The sequence below is a fragment of the Scyliorhinus canicula genome, chromosome 2 (genome assembly GCF_902713615.1).
Source record: "Scyliorhinus canicula chromosome 2, sScyCan1.1, whole genome shotgun sequence".
Classification (NCBI taxonomy): Eukaryota; Metazoa; Chordata; class Chondrichthyes; order Carcharhiniformes; family Scyliorhinidae; genus Scyliorhinus; species Scyliorhinus canicula.
The window spans coordinates 107,551,242-107,575,491 of NC_052147.1; the positions used below are offsets into that span (position 1 = coordinate 107,551,242).

General features: G+C 50.0%; 1 long non-coding RNA gene across 1 annotated transcript; it reads right to left on the reverse strand.

The window, feature by feature from the left end:
- Window positions 1-6,496: 6,496 nt before the first annotated feature.
- Window positions 6,497-23,916, reverse strand: LOC119956940. The gene is made up of 3 exons (XR_005458711.1): window positions 23,519-23,916; window positions 8,811-8,855; window positions 6,497-8,053 (listed from the first exon to the last, which is right to left on the reverse strand). It is a non-coding gene; the product is annotated as an uncharacterized LOC119956940 (long non-coding RNA).
- Between the last annotated feature and the right edge of the window lie 334 nt (window positions 23,917-24,250).

A 24,250-nucleotide genomic window follows, 5' to 3' on the forward strand; every position in this document is an offset into this window, starting at 1 on the left:
ATATGCCTTCTTGACTACCTTCTCCACCTGTGTTGCCCCTTTCAGTGACCTGTGGACCTGTACACCTAGATCTCTCTGACTGTCAATACTCTTGAGGGTTCTACCATTCACTGTATATTCCCTACCTGCATTAGACCTTCCAAAATGCATTACCTCACATTTGTCCGGATTAAACTCCATCTGCCATCTCTCCGCTCAAGTCTCCAAATGATCTAAATCCTGCTGTATTCTCTGACAGCCCTCATCGCTATCCGCAATTCCACCTACCTTTGTGTCATCCGCAAACTTACTAATCAGACCAGTTACATTTTCCTCCAAATCCTTTATATACACTACGAACAGCAAAGGTCCCAGCACTGAACCCTGCGGAACACCACTAGTCACAGCCCTCTAATCAGAAAAGCACCCTTCCATTGCTACTCTCTGCCTTCTATGACCTAGCCAGTTCTGTAACCATCTTGCCAGCTCACCCCTGATCCCGTGTGACTTCACCTTTTGTACCAGTTAAGGGTGTGTGATATATGAGAGCATAGGCATTTGTCGCCTGTTATATGGCAAAAATCATGCTGTGTTGGCTGTACTACATGAGAATTGTGCCGTATTTATCTAGTTTTTTAAATGTGTTTGCTTTCACACTGAGGGAGTACATCTTTTAGCTACCTATTATATTTTATTGTGTGCAAAGAAAAGGTATTGAGGTGTCCACATTCTGGAATCTTGTAAAACATGATGAGAGGTTTATTAAGGGTGTTGCTCATACAATCAAGATGGTGAATGGAGCAAGGCCCGTGCAATTACTCTGCTGACGTCACTACACATCATAGAAACAGCTAGAATGTATTCCTTTTAATGGTACGACCTCTTCAATCTACATCCTTAGGATCACATTTGATAGTTTCAAAGGCAGATGCCTCAGGTTTTGATGAAAAATTGTCTCAGGTATAAGCGATACTGCAGGCCCGTATACACTTCCATTTTAACTTACTGATCTTCAAGTTTTGGATATGCCCAAAAATGTTGTTGCAGTCCCTGCATTGGCAAGACTCCTAACCTTTAAGCTCTTGAAGTAGCTCAGTTTCATTGCCTTTTCAATGATTATGAGCTTCATCCTCTAATTTGTAGAAATGACTAGATTGTTTAAGTGTATTGTTCTTCTTGCACCTTCTTGGTGTAGGAAATGTTTTCTGAGCCCAATGCTGTTTGGTAATATGGCCCTTCTTACCACAGTTCTTGCATGTATTCGATTTACTCCAGCATTTCCCTGCAGAGTGTCCAACCTGTGTACAACAGTAACATGGTTGCACCTTTGCAACCCTACCACTTGAGGTTTCCATTTTGTGGATTTTCGTTCCAGCCTTTATCTGCGAAGCTTCTCTTGCTGCAAGCTCCATAGATGTGTCAAATTTCACAGCAGCTTTTAGAGTTAAATCACTCACAGTCAGCCGCTTCCTCTGAATAGCTTCATTGTGTAATCCACAAACCAGCCTGTCTTGAAGCGTATCATCAACTGTTGTACCAAATTCACAATACCGAGCCAATCTTCTTAAAACGCGACAAACTGTAAAACGGCTTCACTTTCTTCTTGACTATGACAGTGGAATCAAAGTGTTTCTGGAATCAATAACTGAATAGCTCCATAGATCTTTAACGTCAATCTGAATGGGCTGATGGGGCCTAGACTCAATGCTCAATCTGAGAGGCAAGGCACCCATCAAACCTGAGGAGCATGGATCGAACCCACTGATGGAACCATCAATTCACCAGACACGTGTTTCCGATGTGAATCTAGGCTTTAATCGACTTACTTCAGAGCCAGCCTGTTACCCGTTGATGAACTCGAAGTGACCCAGGCTGACTCTGGACACGGATACTTATACAGCTGCACTAGGGGAGGAGTCGTGGGCGGAACCAAGGGTGGAGTCCAGTACAAGTTCCTAAGTGCTCCCAGCGCTACTCCCCCTAGTGGTAGGATGGCGCTACTGCGCTTACAATAACAGTGTGAATTAGTATATATACATTCATATATTACATTCACCACATTCACCCCCTGCAAAAAAATCAAGTCCGGCGGGGGTGGTGGTCCAGTCTATAATGTCAGTCTGTCCGGCGGTCGGATTGTCCGCTGAGACCTGCGGAGCACCGGGGTTGCAGCCTCTTGTGGTGGGTGGACGGGTGTAGTGTGTTAGGGTACGATGGCGGACTCCAGGGAGGGTTGTATTCGAGCTTCATACTCTCCTGGTTCGACTGGGGACTGGGGGTGCTGGGGGCTGGCCGGCGCGGGTGCGCAGGACTGGTGGAGTGAGCTCGTGGGCTCGGGAGCGCAAGGGGGCGACAGCATGGGGTGTAGGGTGAGAGATCCTTCTGTGGGGGTAGAGGGGGCGCTGGATCCGGCGGGTGCCAGATCCCGGAGGGATACAGTGTCCTGACGGCCGTCATGGAACTCGACAAATGCGTACTGGGGGTTGCAGTGGAGCAGGCGCACCTTCCCAACAAGGGGGTCGGTTTTGTGCCCCCTGACGTGTTTCCTCAGGAGTACTGGGCCCGTCGTCCTCAGCCATGCTGGAAGTGAGGCCCCCGTGGTAGTGCCCCTGGAAAAAATGAAGAGCCTCTCGTGTGGGGTCTGGTTGGTCGCCGCACACAAGAGGGGCCTAATAGCGTAGAGCGCGTCTAGGAGGACTTCCTGCCACTGGGAGACTTGGAGCTTTCTAGACCGGAGGGTCAGTAGGACGGTCTTCCAGACCGTGCCGTTCTCCCTCTCCACCTGCCCGTTCCCCCTGGGGTTGTAGCTGGTAGTCCTGCTCGAGGCAATGCCCTATTCGAGCAGGTACTGACGCAGCTCGTCGCTCATGAAGGACGAACCCCGGTCGCTGTGTACGTAGCTGGGGAAACCAAACAGGGTGAAGATGCTATGCAAGGCCCTAATGACTGTGGGAGGTCATATCGGGGCACGGGATAGCGAATGGAAAGCCGGAAAACTCGTCTACGACGTTTCAGAAGTAGATGTTCTTGTTAGTTGAGGGGAGTGGCCCTTTGAAATCAATCGCGAGGCGTTCAAAGGGCCTAGAAGCCTTGACCAGGTGGGCCCTGTCTGGTCTATAGAAATGTGGTTTGCACTCCGCACAGATCGGGCAGTCCCTGGTGACTGCTTTTACCTCCTCGTTGGAGAAAGGCAGGTTTCTGGCCCTGATGTAGTGGGCGAGCCGGGTGACCCCCGGGTGGCAGAGGTCATTTCGGATACTTTTTAATCGGTCGATCTGCGCGCTGGCGCATGTCCCGCGGGATAGGGCATCCGGAGGCTCGTTGAGCTTCCCGGGTCGATATTTGATATCGTAATTGTAGGTGGAGAGTTCGATCCTCCACCTCAGAATTTTATCTTTTTCTATTTTGCCCCTTTGGTTGTCGAACATGAAGGCAACCGATCTTTGGTCGGTGATGAGGGTGAACCTCCTACCTGCGAGGTAGTTCCTCCAGTGACGGATAGCCTCCACAATGGCTTGTGCTTCTTTCTCGACTGAGGAGTGTCGGAGTTCTGAAGCGGAGAGGGTACGGGAGAAAAATGCAACGGGTCTCCCTAAACTGGTTTAACGTGGCTGCAAGAGCTACCTCTGAGGCGTCGCTCTCTACCTGAAATGGGGTGGATTCATCCACCACCCGCATGGCCGCTTTGGCGATGTCCTCCTTGATGCCGTCGAAGGCCTGGCGTGCCTCGGCTGACAGGGGAAATCGTGTGGTCCTAAAGAGTGGGCGGGCTTTGTCCGCATATTGAGGGATCCACTGGGCGTAGTAAGAAAAAAATCCCAAGCACCGTTTGAGGGCCTTGGGACAATGAGGGGGAGGGAGTTCTAAGAGGACCCCAGGACTCCGTTTTCCACGACATAGCCGAGGATGGATAGTCTGGATGTGCGGAAAACGCATTTCTCCTTGTTGTACGTTAGGTTTAGTTTCTGTGCCGTCTGGAGAAAATGGTGGAGGTTGGCGTCGTGGTCCTGCTGGTCATAGCCACAGATGGTGACATTGTCCAAGTACGGAAACGTAGCCCGCAGACCGTACTGGTCCACCATTCGGTCCATTGCTTGTTGGAACACCGAGACGCCATTAGTGACGCCAAAAGGGACCCGGAGGAAATGGAAGAGGCGGCCATCGGCCTCGAATGCTGTGTAGTGGTGGTCCTCCGGGCGGATTGGGAGCTGGTGGTATGCAGACTTCAGATCCACCGTGGAGAAGAGCCGATACTGGGCGATCTGGTTTACCATATCTGCAATCCTGGGGAGGGGATACGAGTCGGGGAGCGTAAATCTATTTATAGTCTGACTGTAGTCGACCACGATACAGAATTTTTCCCCGGTCTTAACGACCACCACCTGAGCTCTCCAGGGAGTATTGCTGGCCTCTATAACCCCCTCACTGAGTAGCCTTCGGACCTCTGCTCTGATAAATACCCTATCCTGCAGGCTATACTGCCTGCTACGAGTGGCTACGGGTTTACAGTCCTTAGTGTGATTGGCAAAGAGAGGAGGGGGAGGGATTCACAGCGTAGCGAGGCTGCAGATCGTTAGTGGGGGCAGGGGCCCTCCGAAGCTGAGGGTGAGGCTCTTGAGGTTACACTGGAAGTCTAGGCCTAATAAGAGTGGCGCGCAGAGTTCGGGCAAAACGTAGAGTTTAAACTTCGAGTAATTAGTGCCTCGGATTGTGAGTGTCGCGGCGGTGCGCCCCTGGATCTGGACCGAGTGGGAAACTGAAGCGAGCGCGATAGTTTGCTGCGCGGGGAAAACGGGGAGCGAACAGCGTCTTACCAGGTCTGGGTGTATGAAGGTCTCTGTGCTCCCGGAGTCGAAGAGGCATGGCGTTTTGTACCCGTTGATATGGACCTCTGCCATCGAGTTTCGTAGATTCTTCAGTCGGGATTGGTCTAGGGTGACCGCGCTGAGTTGCGGGTAGTCGGCGGCTCGATCAGCTGTGCTGGAGTGGCCCCGTGATGACTGCCCTCTGAGTTCGTAGTCTTGTTTGAATTCCTCCGCTGAGTTGTCCGAGCGCGGAGATGCCGATCGGGCCCGTGGATCGCACGTGGCAGGGGTGGCGAGGAAGATGCCGTCCAAGATGGCGGCCCCCATGAGTCGCATGTGGTGGGCGGCGAGGAAGATGGCATCCAAGATGGCGGCCCCCATGAGTCGCACGTGGCCGGACGCGTGGTGGAGGTTTTCCAAGATGGCGGCCCCCATGAATCGCATGCGGCTGGAGGGGGCAGAGTCGGGGCATAGGCCGCAGCGTTTCGGGCCCCGCAGGGCTGAGAGTGCGGGGAGCAGTTACTGCGAGTCGCTGGGGAGTTGGAAGCTGGGGCCCTTTTTGCGAGGCACACTCTAGCGTAATGCCCTTTTCGCCCGCAGCTGCTGCAGGTCGCGTTGCGGGCCGGGCAGTGCTGCCGCGGGTGCTGGTTCTGGCCGCAGAAATGGCAGGCTGGAGCAGCATAGTGGCTTGCTGGAGCAGCATAGTGGCTTGCTGGGGCAGCATAGTGGCTTGGTGGGGCAGCATAGTGGCTGGCTGGGGCAGCATGGTGGCTGGGCGGCCACGTAGCACAGGCCTGGGGGAGTCGCTGGTCGGGGGCCCATGATGGGGTCGCGGGGTCCGCGGGAAACGAGTTCAGGCTGCGGAAGGAGACCTCCATCGTGGTCGCAGCTTCCACAGTCGTTTCTAAGTCCTGGGCCCCCTTTTCCAGCAGTCGTTGGTGTACATAGTTAGGCCTGAGGCCCGCCAGAAAAAACATCACGTACCGCCAATTCCCTGTGTTCAGCCGCAGTAACCGCTTGGTAATTACAGTCATTGGACAAATTGTTAAGTTCTCTTAGGAATTCGGCGAGTGATTCCGTAGGCTGCTGACGGCGAGTTGTAAACACATGGCGAGCGTAAACTTCATTAATTGGCCTTACATACATTTTTTCGAGAACTGCTAGCGCCGCAGTATATGAACTGGCCGAGTTTAGTTGCATTGAGATTCTATGGCTCACCCTCGCGTGCAGTAGACTCAGCTTCTAATCTTCTGTAGTTTCGGCTGTGCTTGCTTCGGCCAGGTAGGCCTTGAAGCACCGGATCCAATGGGAGAAGATTTCTTTAGTCTCTGCATCCTGCGGGTTGAGTTCCAGGCGTCCAGGCTTGAGGGCCGATTCCATAATCGATCTTACTGTTCTTAAGTCGATTAAATTGATGGAACCATAAATTCACCAGACACGTGTTTCCAATGTGAATCTAGGCTTTAGTCAACTTACTTCAGAGCCAGCCTGTTAACTGTTGATGAACTTGAAAGTGACCCAGGCTGACTCTGGACACGGATACTTATACATCTGCACTAGGGGGAGGAGTCGTGGACAGAACCAAGGGTGGAGCCCAGTACAAGTTCCTAAGTGCTCCCTGCGCTACTCCCCCTAGTGGTAGGATGGCGCTACTGCGCTTACAATAACAGTGTGAATTAGTATATATACATTCATATATTACATTCACCACACCCACAAAGGTTTAACCTGAAAACAATTATATTTTTGTCTTGTCTCATGAACAATCGTTAACTTTTTTGTAGGACTACCGGTAAAAACTGACAAAGAATTAGATTAGAACAGAAGAATCACTGAACTCTGGTATTTTCTGTTCTAAGTACAGCAAACTTGGAAGGACTTATATTCCTTTGTTTACAGGCTTCTGTAAAGAGTCTAGAATAACAGTAGCTTCATTATATTGAACATGTAGCTGATTAAGCTGGGCTGCCTCACACTTATTTACTGAACTGTACAAACTGGTTTTCTGTTGTTTATATGGTGTGACTATTGCTGGCTCTTTCTCATTCTGCATTCACTCAACACAGGACTGAGCTCCCGTCATTCTCCAACACCACTTGCAGCTGCAGAGAAAGATTTCTCGCCTGCTGTTTCACGCATGAAGTGCCAGCCAGTTACAGAGTCAAAGCACTTGTCTGTGCTGTGTGATAAATTGTCATCCGAGGAAAGGCATTCAGGCTTGTGCCTGTCTAGGGAGTGGGACTGAATGTAATTGAACACTGAGATAGACCTAAGTGTATATTACTGAGATGGGGCCGAGAAGAATCTATAGGAGACACCATTCTTCTCAGGATCAACAGCCTTGCTCAGTCTATTGTAATAATGTTAATAATGTTCAGGCCCTGAAGCTTCTGGATCCATTTCTTTCCAATAATCTGATCCATAGTGTCACAAACCCAAAGGCAGTGTTATATTCAGAGGTGGCCAATAAACACATGAATGCAACACAACGCACTACTTTGTTACAAAGAAATCCAGGGCATTTATATTTGAAATCTGTGAATGTAAAACAATCTACCATGCAGAGTCTTCACATCGGCAGGTGCTGTATCCACATATAAAGCCCTCGGCAATTTTAACCATACTTGTCAGTTTCCCATTTTATAGTAATTATGTATTGCAGTCAACTTTTATTTATTTACTATTCCCTTGCTTCTTGGGGGGAAACTCTGACTTTGTGGGATTGTGCGAAATGAGTGAGAATGAACCCGCCGGCCATTTTACATCTCTCACCATTGAACACAATGCAAACCAAGTTGTCGACCCACTAAGTCGTCTTTTGCATACAATAAACTCAGTGCGGTGGCCATGGCTAAGTTGGAAGCAGTCTTCCCTAGTAGTTTGTGGGTTCAAGGCTCAGTCACGTTCTTGAGCAGAAAAATCAAGGCCATTGTAATAACCTGCACGGAGCACACAGGCTGGGTTGTTTTCCCCGTGTGGCTCAAGGAGTATGAGTTCCCCCGCTAATCATGGAGCTGTTATTATTTGTATATAGGATTGGCCAAATAGGAACTGACCGACAGGGAGGGAGGAGCCAATAAAGTCTGACCGGGCACCTTTGTAAATAGTACATGTTATAAATAAACATCTTCTTTATATTACTTGTCTGACTCCTTTTCGCCTTTATTATCACATCAGTGGAGTGCTGCATTTTTGGAGGCGTTGTCTTTTGGTTGAGATGTTAAACCGAGCTTATGTCTGCCCTCACAGGTGAACATCGTCCCATGGAACTATAAAAAAAAACAGGACAGTTATCCCTAGTGTCCCATCCAATATTTATCCCTTAATCAACATCTTAAACAACAGATTACCTAGTCACTATCACATTGACATTTGTGGAAGTTTGCTGTGTGTAAATTAGTTGCCCGGTTTCCAAAATTATGATAGTGGGCGAACTTCTCCATTTGGGAGACCTATGTTCTCCCGCCAGAGATGAATTGTATCTTTGCAGGAGTGCAAATCAGGAAACAATTCCCAATCCTTCGCCATGCAAATTTATGCATGGCAAGGATTGCAAGGGACTTCCATGATTGGGCCACCGTTTTGAGCGATTGGCCTGATAGCTGGATCCCGCAGCTGACCACCTCGACCACCGCATCGCAATCCAGTCCCCCACCCCGGATTTTCTGTGTTCCTCCCTTGCCCAAGTTATGGGGGTGACCTGACCGCAACACCACCCCAAATAAAAAGACTCCTTCAGAAACCCCCTAAATAAAGAGACCCCTCAGAGACCCACTAAATAAAGACACCCTTCACAGACCCCCTGAATAAGGAGTCCCTTCAGCGACCCCCTAAATACGGAGAACCCTCCCAGAGAATCTCTAAATAAAGAAACCCCCCCGAGACCATCTAAATAAAGAGACCTCCCACAGTGACCCCCTAAATAAAGAGTTCCACTCACAGAAAAGAGACCCCTGTCAGGATGCCCCCAGAAAAGAGCCCCCTTATGGAACAGAGGTAGTAAAAAATTACTGTTGTAACACTCACCTGGGCAATACTGGCTCAGACACAGGAAGCAGCACCTGTCAATTCCTGGAAAGAGAAACCAGACATCTGTGTATAAACCCCCTCAGATCCTGGAGCTGCAAGCCATTCATTCCCTTACGAGGCTGTGACTGACAGCTTCCATATATACACAGCTGTCAGTTTTACTCCATTCACCTTCCTTCAGGCTTGAGTACTCTGTAGTACTGGAACTGCAATGTTTATAATCACCTGTCTTTGATTGACAGGTCCTCAACCACTTCAAACAGAACTAAGTGCTGTCAATTGTCAATTTCCAGCTGACTGCTTCATCATTTCAGCCTGAAATGAGGTGAATAAAAAGCACCTCCTGATAGGGGTCTCTTTTCTGGGGGTCTGTGGGGTTTTCATTATTTCGGGGTCTTTGGGGGAGCTCTCTTTATTTAAGGGGTCTCCGGAGGTGTCTCTTTATGTAGGGGATCTCTGAAGGGGGACTTGTTATCTAGGGGGTCATGGAGGGATGCAGTGGGGAGGTCTCATGGGGATGGGGGTGGCAGGACCTGCATTGTCAGGGGGGAGGGTGGCCCTTAGATGGGATTTGGGGTCAACTCCCTTAAGGAGTTACCCCTTTGGCCACTTCAGGTCCACCACATTGGGGCCATGCTTGCCCATACCTGTTGTAATTCTCACCCACGTGATTCTTGGTCCAGAGGACTGGAGAATCACGCGGACCCGGGGAATATGGTGCTCGGTCTGCTAAGTCAGCTAGACCCATTTGCATCCTCCCACTGCCGCATGGGCAGGAACCTCGATTCCATTGCCTGGGGGGAGCGGAGTATTGGAAATGTGTTGATGGCTAGTGCCGATCCCGTTTTCTCCCCAACGTTGGATTCTCCACCTCACCAGGAACCCCACTTCTGGCAACGTGAAGCAGAGAATTACCCCCAGTGACTACACTTCAAAATTACTTAATTGACTCTTAAGCACTTTGGGATAACCAGTGACCAGGAAGCACAATTTTTATTTTTTCAAAAGGAATGAGCAAAGAACAAAGAACAAAGAAAAGCACAGCACAGGAACAGGCCCTTCGGCCCTCCAAGCCTGCGCCGACCATGCTGCCTGTCTAAACTAAAATCTTCTACACTTCCGTATCCCTCTATTCCCATCCTATTCATGTATTTGTCAAGATGTCCCTTAAACGTCACTGTCGTCCCTGCTTCCACCACCTCCTCCGGGAGAGTGTTCCAGGCACCCACTACCCTCTGTGTAAAAAATAGGTTTGGTGAAATGAATTGACAGGGTAGTGGATGAAAAAGCATTCAAAGAAAAGGCAGGTTGGGAAAATCAGGTCAGTCAGAGGGTTGGCCTTTGTGATAGAATGGCCTTTTGTAATCCTGGGACTTTCTCTGGTTCTTACACCGGTAAATGTGAGTGAATGCAGTGTTGGGAAATGAAGTGCATTTACATTCAAGTGTTCTGAACCATGGAAGTTTTCACATAAAGGGTTACCGGAAAGTGAAATGATTGTATACGAATAGCTACTGAGGTAGTGACAAGAGCATCCTTTAAGAGGGACGAAGATACAAGAGGTTAGGAAAAAAGGATAGAGCAATGGGATTGAAGAAAGAAAAATTTGAATTTATATAGTATTTTTCACAATAAGCAGCTGTCTCAAAGTGCTTAACAGCCAATGAACAAGTAAAGACATTTCCGCTCATCTCATAAGGATATTGGACAAGCAGTGCGACAAATCAAAGGTCGTGAAGGAGTCAGGAAGCAGGGTTGAGAGATAGAGCTGGGTGACGTCAATGTACATATGGAATCTGAAATTACAGCCAGAATTTCCCGGCCTCCCCAGCTGTCAATGGAAGCACTGTGCCTGTACCTCAGTTCATAGCATTAGCTTCAGGAGAGGTTGATGGGTAGTATGAAGAGGGGACTGTTACAAACTGCTCCTCTGTCCTGATATTTGTGCTTTACCTCCCAAGTCATCTCCCACCAGTCTAACATCTGATTCATAATGTTTTCTATGAATGGCCTCAATTCAGTGTCAACTTGTGCCAGCATACTCATTTATCAATCCAGGTGGTAGTGGACAAATAAAATGTCAAGGACATTTTTTTAAAAAACGAAATGAATTAGTTATATTATAGCTAGAATAGCTGATAGCTACACTAACAAAAAATTGAAGATAGTCGGTCGAGCTTGTAACAATACTCTGCCGCCACCTGTAGCAGAGTTCCCCATGCGGCAGAGAAACCAGAGTCAGGCAGAAAACGGGATCAGTATCTGGAGCCAATTCCCTTCCAATATTCCGGTCCCCTGCTAGTGTTGGGATCGAGGTTCGCACCCCGTGCTGGGGGAGGATGCAAATGAGTCATCAAGACGCCAGAGACCTGGGTTCAATTCTGGCCTGGGGTGATAGTCTGTGTGGAGTTTGCACGTTCTCCCTATGTCTGAGTAGGTTTCCTTTAGGTGCTCTGGTTTCTTCCCACAGTCCAAAGATGTACAACTTAGGTGGATTGGTAATGATAAACTTTCCCCTTAGTATCCAGGGTGTGCAGGTTAAGTGGGGTTACAGAGAATGGCTGGGGGAGTAGGCCTAGCTGGGGTGCTATTTCAGAGGGTTGGCGGGCTGAATGGCCCCCTTTTGTACTGTAGGGATTCTAATGACTTTCTAATTACTTCTGGTGACTTATCCCAATTGCGGGGGGGGGGGGGGGGAGAGAGGCTGAATTCACGATTGATTTTCAGTTTTTGTGGTGAATTATATGCCTCGTAATTCACACTGTATTGCCTTGCATGTATTGTGTCCTTGTGGGCTCTGTATGTGAGCCGTTGCGCGGCTCTGCCCATAGGGGGAGATGAGGAGTTTGTACTGGGCTCCGCTCATGGCTCCGCCCATGGCTCCCCCCACTAACCAGACGTATAAAGTACTGCAGCTCTCAGTTCCTCTGGTCGCAGGCTTACTTCATTGTAAGACTATTAAAACCACAGTTTACTTCCAATCGTGTGTCCAGTGAATTGATGGTCACATCAATTTAATAGTCTTAGAAAACTTGAAGAAAACTACTGTGGAATCAGCCCTCAAACCTGACCGACTAGAACTCGACCCGCAGGCTGCAGAGGCGAAATAAATCTTTCTACACTGGCTCAGATGTTTCAAGGCCTACCTGGCTGAATCAAGCACTTCCGAAACTATAGAGGAGCAGAAACTCAGCCTACTGCACGCAAGGGTGAGCCATCGTATCTCTACCCAACTTAACTGTACCACCTCATATACGGAGGCCCTGGCCATGCTCGACCGAATGTACGTGCGGCCCATCAATGAGGTCTACGCGCGCCACATTTTCACGACCCGCCGTCAGCGCCCCGCAGAGTCGCTGGAAGACTTTCTGCACGATTTAAAAGCCCTAGCTCGGGACTGCAATTTTCAGGCTACTGGCCAGCATATGGAACTCGCTGTCCGTGATGTATACGTGGCAGGGCTCATCCAACTATGTGCGCCAACGATTGCTTGAGAAAGGGGCCCAGAACTTGGAGGACACTGTAGAGTTAGCTACAACCACGGAGGTCTCGTTCCGCAGTCTGACCTCGTTCCCTGCGGACCAAGCGACTCCTTCATGGACCCGACCAGCGACTGCCCCAGGCCTGCGCCGCGTGGCCACCCACTCACTATGCAGCGCCAGTGTGCCATTTTTGTGGGCAGCCCCAACACCCATGGCAGCACTGCCCGGCCTGCAACGCAACCTGCAGCAGCTGAGGTCGCAAAGGATACTATGCCCGGATATGCCTAGCAAAGAAAACCCCAAACTCTCCCGCAGTCCAGAGCACTCGCTTCCCAAACTCACAGGCCCGCAGGCCCCGTAATGCTGCAGCGTGTATGCCGACTCCGCCCCCACCTGACATGTGAGACTCATGGGGGCCGCCATCTTGGCAACCCTCCTCCACGCGGCTGGCCACGTGCGACTCATGGGGGCCACCATCTTGGACGCCATCTTCCTCGCCGCCCGCCACGTGTGATCCATGGGGGCGGCCATCTTGGGCTCCATCCTCTCCAGCCTCCGAACCTCATCTCGAAGACTACGACCTCAGCGGACAGTCATCACGGGGCCACTCCAGCACAGCTGATCGAGCCGCCGACTACCTGCAACTCAGCGCGGTCACGTTGCACAAGTCGCGTCCGAAACACCTCCAGAACTCTATGATGACCGTTAAAATCAACGGGTACAGGACACCGTGCCTCTTCGACTCCGGGAGCACCGAGAGCTTCGTACACCCTGAACGGGTAAGATGCTGTTCGCTCCCTATCTTCCCTGCACGGCAAACTATCTCCCTCGCCTCGGGCTCACACTCTGTTCACATACAAGGGCGCACCATCGCGACCCTAACGATTCAGGGCGTCAGCTATTCTAATTTCCAGCTGTACGTACTCCCTAAACTCTGCGCCTCACTCTTACTGGAACTCGACTTCCAGTGTAATCTCAAGAGCCTCACACTCAGCTTCGGCGGACCCCTACCTCCACTCACTATCTGCAGTCTAGCGACGCTAAAAATCGACCCCCCCTCCACTCTTTGCTAACCTCACTCCAGACTGCAAACCCGTAGCCACTCGCAGCAGGTGGTATAGCCTGCAGGACAGGGTGTTTATCAGAACCAAGGTCCAGAGGCTCCTACATGAGGGGGTCATAGAGGCCAGTAACAGCCCCTGGAGAGCTCAGGTGGTGGTCGTCAAGGCCGGGAAAAAATTCCGAATGGTAGTGGACTATAGCCAAACCATTAACCGGTTCACGCTCCTCAATGCGTACCCCCTCCCCAGGATTGCAGACATGGTGAATCAGATTGCCCAGTACCACATCTTCTCCACGGTGGATCTGAAGTCTGCTTACCACCAGCTCCCAATCTGCCCGGAGGACCGCCACTACACGGCGTTCGAGGCCGACGGCCACCTCTTCCACTTCCTCCGGGTTCCCTTTGGTGTCACGAATGGGGTCTTGGTGTTCCAACGAGCAATGGAGCGAATGGTGGACCAGTACGGGCTGCGGGCCACGTTTCCGTACTTGGATAACGTCACCATCTGCAGCCATGATCAGCAGGACCACAACGCCAACCTCCACTGATTTCTCCAAACTGCCCAGAAACTTAACCTCACGTATAACACGGAGAAATGCGTTTTCCGCACGACCAGGCTAGCCATCCTCGGCTATGTCGTGGAAAGCGGAGTCCTGGGCCCCGACCCGGACAGCATGCACCCCCTCTTACAACTCCCTCTCCCTCATTGTCCCAGGGCCCTCAAGAGGTGCCTGGGATTCTTCTCTTACTATGCCCAGTGGGTCCCTCAGTATGCGGGCAAAGCCCGCCCACTATTTAAGGCCACACTCTTTCCTCTGTCAGCTGAGGCCCGCCAGGCCTTCAACTGCATCAAGGAGGACATCGCCAAAGCGGCCATGCGGGCGGTGGATGAATCCGTCCCCTTCCAGGTGGAGAGCGATTCCTCAGAGGTCGCTCTCGCCGCCACTCTGAATCAGGCAGGGAGACCAGTCATCTTCTTCTCCCGAACCCTCTCCGTTTCGGAACTTCGACACCCCTCGGTCGAAAAGGAAGCACAAGCCATCGTGGAAGCTATACTTCACTGGAGGCACTACCTCGCAGGTAGGAGGTTCACCCTCATCACCGACCAAAGATCGGTTGCCTTCCTGTTTGACAACTCACAAAGGGGCAAAATTAAAAATGATATAATCCTGCGGTGGAGGATCGAACTCTCCACCTACAATTACAATATTATGTATCGACCGGGGAAGCTCAATGAGCCCCCAGATGCCCTGTCCCGCGGCACGTGCGCCAGCGCGCAAGACGACCGCCTGAAAGCTATCCACAATGACCTCTGCCACCCGGGGGTCACCCGGCTCGCCCACTACGTCAAAGCCCGAAATCTGCCTTTCTCCACCGAGGAGGTAAAAGCCATCACCAGGGATTGCCCGATCTGCACTGAGTGCAAACCGCACTTCTATAGACCAGACAAGGCCCACCTGGTAAAGGCATCCCGGCCCTTTGAACGCCTGAGCATCGATTTCAAAGGGCCACTCCCCTCGACCAATTGAAATGTGTACTTTCTGAACGTCATCGATGAGTTCTCCCGCTTTCCGTTTGCCATCCCATGCCCCAATATGACCTCCCACACAGTCATCAGAGCCCTGCACAGTATCTTCACCCTGTTCGGTTTCCCCAGCTACGTACACAGCGACAAGGGTTCGTCCTTTATGAGCGACGAGCTGCGTCAGTACCTGCTTGACAAGGGCATCGCCTCGAGCAGGACTACCAGCTATAACCCCAGGGGGAACGGGCAGGTGGAGAGGGAGAACGCGACGGTCTGGAAGACCGTCCTACTGACCCTCAGGTCCAGGAATCTCCCGTCCTCCCATTGGCAGGAGGTTGTCCCCGACGGGCTCCATGCTATTAGGTCCCTCCTGTGCACCGCCACCAACCAGACCCCTCATGAACGGCTATTTGTTTTTTCTAGGGGCACTACCACGGGGGTTTCGCTCCCAGCTTGGTTGAAGACACCGGGCCCGGTTCTCCTCCGGAAGCACGTCCGGGCACACAAAACTGATCCGCTTGTAGAAAGAGTGCTCCTACTCCATTCGAACCCCCAATACGCTTTCATCGAATACCCCGATGACCGTCAGGACACTGTTTCCCTCCAAGATCTGGCGCCTGCAGGATCCAACTCCACCACCACTACCGCCGAGGTACCCCCCACGCTACACCCCACCCAACCCTCTGCGCCCTGCGCCCCCGCACCTATAGGTTCATTGCCCATGCTCCGCGTCCCCGTGCCTATAGGTTTCCTGCGATCCCCATCGCTCGTCGCCCCGGTCAGGTACGAAGCTCGGACCGAATCACCCCCGGAGTCCACCATCGTACCATCACCGACCGCCACCAGCCAGCCACCCGAAGAGGCTGCAACCGCGGTGCTCCGCCAATCCCAAAGGATGACTCGGCCACCGGACCGGCTCAATTTGTAGACCCGTCACCACCGCCGGACTTGATTTTTTTACAGGGGGTGAATGTGGTAAATTATATGCCATCGTAATTCACACTGTATTGCCTTGCATGTATTGTGTCCTTACGGGCTCTGTATGTGAGCAGTTGCACGGCTCTGCCCATAGGGGGAGGTGAGGAGTTTGTACTGGGCTCCACCCTTGGCTCCACCCATGGCTCCGCCCATGGCTCCTCCCACTAACCGAAAGTATAAAGTAAAGTACTGCAGCCGTAAGCCTGCTCTCAGTTCCTCTGGTCGCAGGCTGGCTTAGTTGTAAGATGATTAAAACCACAGTTTACTTCCAATCGTGTGTCTAGTGAATTGATGGCCATGAAAGGGTTGGCAGTGTTAAATGTGGTTACTGAATATAACCCCCCACACCCCTGGAGTGCATATTAAAGAATCAAACCAAAATATCATGAGCAAATCTCGAGCACAGGGTGGGGATGGGTATTAAAAAAATACAATCTGTATTAGAAACTTTCACACAATTCAAATCATACGGACTGAGTGTTGGAATGGCAGGGAGATAAGGATATAATAGATCATTCATGGCATCGGCGGAATGCAAATTCTTCACCTGCCTTTTCCCTGGAGATGCAGGAGAGTAAATCTGAACTGAAATGAAAGCAACTGCTTTTAAAGGAAACCCTGAGGGATTTATTTTGCTTCAGATGTGCCATCTTCTGAAGGCAGCTTTGCACCTTCTGCAGCTGCATGTCTGTGATAAGAAGCTGTAGAAGATTGCTCCAGGAGCCTGCTGTCTAATGGCTGTGGCTGGAATCATAGATCAGTTAAGAGGGCGAGCTGCAAAGACAGCTGGAGACTCAGCGACCACTGCCAGCCTGTCACTCATCTGGCAAGGAGTATAACAGCCTGGCAACACCTCCTTTCCTGTTGTTATTTAATTTGAAGGTCAGGGTAGGAGCAGGGTGGAAGTTGAGATGACTGCAGCTTGTGTCTTATATCTACTCTCTCCACAGTGGTATTTTAGTGTTTCATACTTTAACGGGTTATAACTGCCTCATCAATGAGTTTCAGCATTAATTAAAAACATTTATTTCTTGCTCCATCAGATTTAAATTCAGATGTATTTTTCTACTGTGCCTCTGTCAAATACATTCTGGCACCATTTCCAAAGTGTTGTTGGCATCCTTGTATTATGCATTTGTGGAAAGTAACTTATTTTTGGCAGCTACAGGAGGTAGAAGCTATTGCTGCCAGTTATCCACCTCAAAATGAACACCCATATGGGTTTCCACTGGCTTCTTGGTCTTTCATAGGCCATAAGTTCAGGAGAGGGTTGAAATCTCCAGGAGGGGGTGAAGTCGTCAAGAGAGGGGAGAATCTTCAGAGGGATGCAACTCTCAATGTGTGGGGGGGGGGGGGGGGTGAATTTTCAGGAGCGGTATCTTTCGGGATGGGGCAGGATCTTCAGGAGAGGGACAGGCCCTGTTACTATAGGGAGTTGTACATCATCCCCTGCTGCCACTGTGAGGAATTATTGGCGGCATGGTAAAACAGTGGTTAGCATGGCTGCATTACAGCTCCAGGGTCCCAGGTTCAATTCCCAGCTTGGATCACTGTCTGTGCGGAGTCTGCACGTTCTCCCCGTGTCTGCGTGGGTTTCCGGCGGATGCTCCGGTTTCCTCCCCCAGTCCAAAGATGTCCAGGTTAGGTGGATTGGCCATGATAAATTGCCCTTAGTGCCCAAAAAGGTTTGGTGGGGTTACTGGGTTAGGCTGGAGGTGTGGACCTGGGTGGGGTGCTCTTTACAAGGGCCGGTGCAGACCTGATGGGCTGAATGGCCTCCTTCTGCTCTGTATATTCTGTGATTCTGCAATTCTGTGAATGTAAGTGGTTGACGTGAAAGGCAGATTTACTGTACTGCAATTAGGGGGGGGGGGGTGGCATTGTGGTATTTTCACTAAACTTGTAATCCAGAGACCAACGATAACGCTCCGGGAACCCGGGGTTCAAATCCTACCTCAACAGATGATGAAATTTGAATTCAATCTGGAAGTAGAAGTCTAATGATTGTTGTAAAAACCCATCTGGTTCACTCATGTTCCTTAGGAAAGGAAATCTGCCAACTTTACCTGATCTGACCTACACGTGACTCCAAACCCACAGCAATGTGGTTAACTCTTGAATGTCCTCTGAAATGACCCAGTGAAGTCACTCAGGCAACCCCCCCCCACCCCCCACCCCACCCCATCTCCCCCCGCTGTGGAATTTGGGCATGGATGGGAAAGCATATTTTAGCTCACTATACTTCTCATCTTCAATGAGAAGAAGTTCAGGCTTGGAAAGAGGGGCGGTTTAGCCATTTACCCCTTCCTCCCTCATTAACACCTGAACTGATTTTCTCTGCCTTTGCTCGCCTATCAATATTGTTCCCATTTCCCTAGCCCCAACATTTTCCTTTTCTATTTCTCTTTATCGTCCTCCCCATCCACTCCTTTTTTTCCCTCTTCTTCCTTCTCCACTTCTCTCTTTCATCTCCTTGCCAACTCTTTCTCCTACTTTTCTTCTCCTCTTCCCTCTCTTCTACTTATATCTGAGTTTGCCTTGGGGTCTCTAACTCCACTTAATCTGAACACCTATTTTTGGTTATGCCTCTCTATGTACCATGCCTCATTGACTATTCTGGAATTCTTCTTGGATGTAGCTCTCCTAAATCCTGATATTGGTGGGGAAATCCTGGTGGAGAGAGGGTACAGAAGGAGGAGGGGATGAGGAGTGAGTAAGGACTGAGGAAAATGAGAGGTATAAGCAAGTGAGTAGGGGCTGAGTGGAGAGGGAAAGTATGAGTGAGTGAGTGGAGCTGAATGGGGAGGGCTGGAGGATGTGGGAAATGTGTGGGGTGGGATGCTGAATGGACCCTATTGATGCCAATGATTGCTTTTGATACTAGTGATCACTTTTGATGCCTCGATCGCTTTTGATCACATTTGATATCATAAAATGCCGGTGAACGCTTGCGTGTGAAACTCATTCCAAATTATACCTTTTGATGTCAAATGATTGCTGGGCTTCTTTGAGTACATAGAACATAGAACAGTACAGCACAGAACAGGCCCTTCGGCCCTCGATGTTGTGCCGAGCAATGATCACCCCACTTAAACCCACGTAACCCGTATACCCGTAACCCAACAATCCCCCATTAACCTTTCACTACGGGCAATTTAGCATGGCCAATCCACCTAACCCGCACATCTTTGGACTGTGGGAGGAAACCGGAGCACCCGGAGGAAACCCACGCACACACGGGGAGGACGTGCAGACTCCACACAGACAGTGACCCAGCCGGGAATCGAACCTGGGACCCTGGAGCTGTGAAACATTGATGCTAACCACCATGCTACCGTGAGGCCCATTTGAATGCAAAATGATATTGACATTTTCTGGTAGGAAAATTCTGTAATTCCCTCACTAAAACTATGGAAGATGATCCTTAAACCTCACATCCAAGCTTGTGGTCTGACACCTCCTGGCACTGAGTCAAATTTTACACGATAATCACTCCTGTGAAGCATCTTTGAACAATATTGAAATGCAGTTTGTTGCAGTGTTTTAAATCTGGCAGTTCAACATTTAAGTGGGACTCATAGGCCTGACCTGGGCAGGTGCACATCAACATAAATGATTGCAATTTGAAGCATCTAATCTGGGTATAACCCATCACTTCCTGTTGGTAAGTGTTTGGAATTTACTGCACACAGACACTGTTGTCATAGAGACGCCAACATAATTAATCATGAATACATGACAATGTAATTACGGATTCTGATTGTGCCAATGTTTAAATCGATATCCAGTGCTATCCTTGCAGAGGTAGGTGCTGCCTGATTGTTCTTGTGTAATGTTGGACAATGTTAGTATTTTTTGTTTTCAGAAACAGTTGTCTTATCTGTGTGGATGCGCCAGGAGGGCATCGGCCTGAATTTTTCAGAAGTTTGGGTTTCCATTCAATGTCATGTGACGAGTTGATGGGGAACACATCCCTGCCATATCGGAGTCCCCAGCATGCTCTAGTCTGATTAGCCGGCAGCTTCCTAATCCTAATAGCAGCAAGAGCTGCATTGGACTGAAAAGCAACTTCAGCAATTCTCGGAATCGGAGCCAAGGTAAGTTTAAGGGATCCCAGGGCAGGGAGGGTAAGGAAGGTCTGGGGCGAGTGCCTTGACCAGGGTGTCGGGGAAGAGGCCGGGGTGAGGAAAAGGGAGGGACCACCGGATGTTGACGTCCTCAGATGGAGTAACCCCCAGCCCACCCTCCATTCCTGTCTGAAATCTAAGACTGTTCTATATTGGGCTTCCCTCATGCTAAGTAAATCCTCCCGCCAACTTAAAAATTGAGGTCGGGCAGACGGCCCTTAGGTGGTCAATAATTGGAAATGGTTACTCGATTGGGGAAAGGGCGTTGCCCGCCTCAGCATTAAGTCACTGTGAGGTCAGGATGGGTGGGAACTCGGAGGCAATCCCATTCCTTCTCTTTTGCGCTCCACTCACCCCCACCTTACCCTGGCCTAAAAATACACCGCAGGGGCTCCTGAAAATCAGGCTATTAGATTAAGTCAACTCCTTTGAAAACAGCTGAAATTTAAGAATGTTCAGTAGAATCAAGCTAATTGAATCATTGAATCATAGAACCCCTACAGTGCAGAAGGAGACCATTCAGCCCATCGAGTCTGTACCGACCATCTCAAGGAGCACCCTGCTGCATCCCACTCCCCCACCCTATCCCCACAACCCTATCCCCCCAACTTCACCCAACCTGCACACCTCTGTACACCAAGGGACAATTTAGCATTGGCTCCACCTAACCTGCACATCTTTGGACTGTGGGAGGAAACCGGAGCACCCTGTGGTGAATGTATCATGGCAACCATTCACCACTGTATTGCACTGTACTATGTTGGTGCCCTTGTGGGCTCCGCCCCTGGCTCCGCCCCCTTGAGGGAGGTATATAGATCTGCTGCCCTGTAGGCAGCTCTCAGTGCAAAACCACTGTTCACCTCAACTCTCCGTCTCGTGTGAATTGATGGTTGCATCACACCTGGAGGAAACCAACGCAGACACGGGGAGAACGTGCAGGTCGGAATCGAACCCGGGTCCCTGGAACTGGAGACAGAAATGGAAAAAAGTGGGGGTGGGGTTGAGGGGGTGGGACAGATTTTATGGAGCCTACAAGAGCGGGAAATGTGGTGACTGAATGGAGGGGAGTAGGATGCAAAATCTAGCTTTCCCGACGGCAGGTTGAGATGCAGAGAGAATATCAGTGGAGTTTTGGTGGCATTTCCAGCCTCACACTGGCCCCAGGAGGGTTCTTCCTTTGAATACATTCTGTGACCACACATTAGCATAATACCGTTTGTCCTCCTTCAGCATAAAGCCAACAGCCCATTCGAATCTCGGCACACCCAGTTCACATTTGTTTAAAGATGTATTGCACCAGTTGACTTTGTACAGTTGTATCTGAGATCAGCGGTTTTCCGTGTTGAACTCTACAGCATAAGGGCGGAGTGGAGGAGATTGGCAGCTCGCACGGATGCTTAAGACTAGTAAGGATCAGTCAGTGGTCAACGGTGTGGGGTGCCTTATGGAGTGGGGTCAGGTCATGGACAAGAGGAAGGGGGATCCATCGGAAGACAGAGGATGGGGTTGGGACACAGAGGAGTGAAGTGGGAACAGCCTGGCATCCTGGCTGTGGTGGATAGTCCAATTAGAGATGAGCAATATACAATAATAATAATCATTATTAGTGTCACAAGTAGGCTTACATTAATACTGCAATGAAGTTACTGTAAAAAGTCCCTAGGCTGACCTAGCCAGGGTTGCCCACATCCTGCGATTGAATAAAACAAAGTCGAGGTAAGAAAATGACTGGTCGGGCAGCACGGTGGCACAGTGGTTAGCATTGCTGCCTACGGCGCTGAGAACCTGGGTTCGAATCCCGGCTCCGGGTCACTGTCCGTGAGGAGTTTGCACATTCTCCCCGTGTCTGCGTGGGTTTCACCCCCACAACCCAAAAGATGTGCAGGATAGGTGGATTGGCCACACTAAATTGCCCCTTAATTGAAAAAAATAATTGTGTACTCTTAAATTTATTAAAAAAAAGAAAATGAGTGGTCTAATAGGTGGTGTCAATTAGCATCCAAATATGGATCCATCTTAGCTGACAAAATCCTTCCAAGGCTTTGAGTTTACCTAAGAGTGACCCCACTGAGAGTGATTTCGGGCAATGCAAAGAGGGGAGGGCCAGCTGAGCTCGATCATGTTCCACAAAGTGACAAATACAACTCTGGACACTAACATGAATAAAGAGGGAACAAAACAACACCACATTATTTCTTCCACAATAAAGGAAACATCCTGAACTTGACTGTAGCCATCAATGTGAGTCAATGACAAGGCATGCCAGGACGGTTGGCTCACTGAATAAGCTAGCCTCAACAAAGAATGAGAATGCATACATGAATAACGTGAATTGTTTACAAGTGAAATTTCAATTTGCGAAAACACTCAGGCCACCTTTAGGCTCTCATGGAATTGGGTAGAAATGCCATCGCTATGATGCAGAGCCTCTGTATTTAACAGGAGTCTCTTTTATAGCCCGCCCATATCTGCTGCAATGTTGGCTGATGATGGATTTCACAGAGAAAAGCTCTCCCCCAACCCCCCCCCCCCTCTCGCCCCGCGCTGTGTCTCTCACGAGCGCCATTGGCTCCTTAGGTTTTGGACGTGATTCAGCAACCCCAATGGGTGAATCACGCGAGAGCCCCAAATCGGTCTCCACGCCTGGCCAATTAGGAGTCACCCGACGCGTCTGCCAGTTGGGGGCAAGATCCAGATCTGTATATTTAAATGAGCTTTTACCTGGACACTGGATTCACTCGGCACCTGGTACTCAATGGCTGCGCCTGGGCAAACACGCCAGGGCGCTATTTAGTACTGGTCCACTTAAATGTGGAATGGCTTAACGTCATCTGGGGATGTCTCTCGGGCCGTTGGAGATCTCTGTGTGGTCTTGGAAATGGCAGTGTGGTATTCTTTCACTCCCCCCTGGCACCCGGACACCCAGGCAGTGCCACCCAGGCACCGTGCCAGGGTCTCAGGTTGGCAGTGCCAAGGTGCCAGGGAGAGTACGGGGGATTGGGGCTGGATGAGGCCTTGTCTGAAGAAGTATGTGGGAATGGGTGGAGTGGGAGGAGGTCGCTAAAGCGGGGGGGGGGGGGGGGGGGGGGAACGGTGCCTGAAAGAGGGAGAGGGAGGGGGGAGATCGGGGCTGCCAACCCAAATGGTGGCCCGATCTGTGGACAGCGATTCCAGTAATGGTCAGCCCGTTGGTCTACGGGTATGATTAGGGATTTTCATTCTTTCATTAAGTAGGATGTTCTTTCAAGGACGAATGTAGACTTGATGGGCCGAATGGCCTCCTTCTGCACTATAAATTCTATGATTCAATGATTCCAGGAAATCATTCTGAGTGCAGCTTTGGCGGAGAGAAACTCCCCGAGGCCAAAACAAATGGCAAAGTGCTGTTGAATAGCAAGGTTGTTCTCGGCGCTACAGCGTCTGAGAAACAGCCCGCTAAATGCGCCCGAACTAACTCCGCTGAATCATGCCATTTAATTGTAATTGTGTGGGAAACAAATAAAAAGGAAGATCACAGAAGTGGCACATACCTCGAGTTCCACCATCAGAAACATCGCGCCACTGACAAAATTCTGTCCAGTGCTTCTGTTCTGAAGGGCAAAATTGAGAGAGCCTCATGCAGTAGCATTACTAATGGACAGGCTTGTACAGCTCGCTTAACTCGACATCAAATTCCGTGACTCCAATTATCCATTTGTTGTGGTGGGGTCCGGCATCCCATGTGCACTGTGCAAGGTCAGAGAGACTGATAATGGTCCATACACAGGACATCTATCTTTATTTGGTGTGACACGCTCCTGATGTTAGTGCACTGCCAACGTAATTAGAAAACAGCATGAGGCTGGCGGAAGAGAAGCTAATCATCACTGGAACAGGCTCAGTTAATCTTCAGTGCAGTCACCCAGGAGAGTTCCCTGACCACTGAACCCAGTTTAGCAGAGACATGACGCTCCGAGATTCCCTTCAAAAGGGCAAACAATGAACATGCAATGAAGTAACATAATCATTCGCAAATGGATGAGTCACAGGATAGACTCAACAAAATTGCTTCTGGAAATAATATTTCATCGCTGGTTCACATGCAATTTTTTAAAATAGAACCTGCAGCCCAAACCGGTCCTAAATTAAATCAGAAAATGATGAAAATGTGTCAGTGTTTGGAAAGATTGGGGAATATTTTGGGTTCAGATTCTTTGACAATAGTGAAAGGTTTACTCCTGAGATCATAATGTTAACCATCCTTTTCACTTTCCAATACACCT